Here is a 2,411-nt window from a genome sequence, read left to right as displayed (position 1 = left end):
ATTAGGGTTTCATACGGAAACTCGTCTGTTACAAAGGGATTTCATTTTTTGAACTTATTTGAACTCCATACTTTTTCTGTGTTCAAAATGCACCATCCAAAGCCACATCATCAATTTTCAACCCTTTCTGACTTCATTTGTTATTTTTTCATGCATTTACTGATTTTTTTGAGCTGAATAACCTTGAAACTGAAAATAGCTACAAATAAACTCTGAAAAGGTTGAAAGTTGGCATGGTATCATCATTTCATCCACATAACATGTGCAAGAAAGTAGAAAGGGTTACGGCAAAAACTGGATGCACTTCATGTACAAAATAGAAAATCTCTTTCAAAGTATAAGGGTTTCATACGGAAACTCGTCTATTACAAAGGGATTTTATTTTTTGAACTTATTTGTACTCCACAAATCTTGTGTGTTCAAAATGCCCCATTCAAAGCCACATCATCAATTTTCAACCCTTTCTGAGTTCATTTGTTATTTCTCATGCATTTACTGATTTTTTGAGCTGAATGACCCTGAAATTGAAAAACACTACAAATGAACTCTAAAAAGGTTGAAAGTTGGCATGGTGTCAGCATTTCGCCCACATAGCATGTACTAAAAAGTTGAGAGGGTTACGACAAAAACTGGATGCACTTCATCTACAAAATGGACAATCTCTTTCGAAGTATCAGTGTTTCCGACGAAAACTCATCTGTTACAAAGGGATTTAATTTATTTGAACTTATTTCAACTCCAGACATTTTGTATGTTCAAAATGCACCATTCAAAGCCACATGGATAGATAAGTGACCAAAATAATAGAAGTTCATCATCACATTATGTGTGTCAAAAACCATTACAGATTCACATGGATATATAAGTGACCAAATTAATAGAAGTTCATCATCACATTAAAAACAAAGTACATACATAGTTCTCATTGAACAACATATAGCTCTCCAGAGCATCAAGTTAAACCATACATTGAAACTATGTGAAACCTTTCAATGCAACAATAAATGCGATCATAATCACAACCAAGGTAAAAAATGATCCAACGGCATAATGATACCAAGCCTCGGTATGAATGACATATTTTCTAATCTTTCTCATCTTCAACCGCATTGCATCCATCTTGATATTGTGATCATCGATGACATCCGCAACATGCAACTCCAATATCATCTTCTCCTCCTCAATTTTTTTTTATTTTTTCCTTCAAGTAATTGTTTTCTTCTTCAACTAAATTTAACCTCTCGACAATAGGGTCGGTTGGAATTTCCGGTTCAACTACCTCCTACATAAATAAAATCTATGTCAACTTGATGGTCATAATTGTCATAAACAATAAATGAACCAAATAATTATAAAAGATAATATATTCCACATCTGAATCATAGCCAGGACGAGGGCCGACGAGGGCGGATACCAAAACCATCGCACTATATAATAACAAGCAATAATAAAAGTAAGAAAATTAGACAAGTATCTATCTAAACTAAGAATTTCTTTCTTTCAGAAGAAGATAAGAGGCTCACCACAGTGGTGCAGGCTACGAGATCGGCGCGGGCGATCGATGGCGGTGAAGACGGGGACGGGACATGACGGACCGCTAAACCTAGACAAATCTCGGGGAAAATGGAGCTTGGAGGTCGAGCTTCAAGAGGAGAAAGCTTAACTAGCGTGGCTCGGGCATTTCACCGAACACCTCGTGTGCATAGGAGGTGAGCTAGAGCACCCAAATGCCCTCTCCTCGCCGGCCAGAAAAAACAGAGCACTGTGAAGTGCTCTGCTGCGGCGACGGGGTATATATAGGCAAATCATTTGTCCCGGTTCGTGGCTGGAACCGGGACTAAAGCCTAGCCTTCTGTCCCGGTTTGAGCCAAGAACTGGGACCAATGTTTATGGGCCAGGAGCGAGGCCCATTGGAACCGGTTCGTAGCTGGAACCGGGACAAATGGGTCCATACGAACCAGGACCAATGCCCACGAGGCCCCGGCCGGCCCCCTGGGCTCACGAACCGGGACGAATGCATCCATTGGTCCCGGTTCGTGGAAGAACCGGGACTAATGGGTTGGCCAGGCCCGAACGAAAGCCCCCTTTTCTACTAGTGCACCGTATTCCGGGGGCACATAGTTGTCATCGTCCTCTTCTTCTTTGATATCTTCCATCATAACCACTATTTCTCCGTGCCTGGTCCAAACATTATAGTGTGACATGAACCCTTATAAAGCAGGTGGGTGTGAAGGATTTTTCCGATGAGAGAAAACTTCGTATTCCCACATATAGGGCATGGACAACACATAAAACCATTCTGCTTGTTTGCCTCAGCCACTTAACGTACTCGGAGGTGTGTCTGTCACCGTACATCCATTGCCGGTTCATCTGTGTGCATTACATATAATTATGTGTGTCAAAAACCATTA

This window comes from Triticum dicoccoides, chromosome 2A (assembly GCF_002162155.2).
Source record: "Triticum dicoccoides isolate Atlit2015 ecotype Zavitan chromosome 2A, WEW_v2.0, whole genome shotgun sequence".
Classification (NCBI taxonomy): Eukaryota; Viridiplantae; Streptophyta; class Magnoliopsida; order Poales; family Poaceae; genus Triticum; species Triticum dicoccoides.
This window is presented reverse-complemented; position numbering follows the sequence as displayed.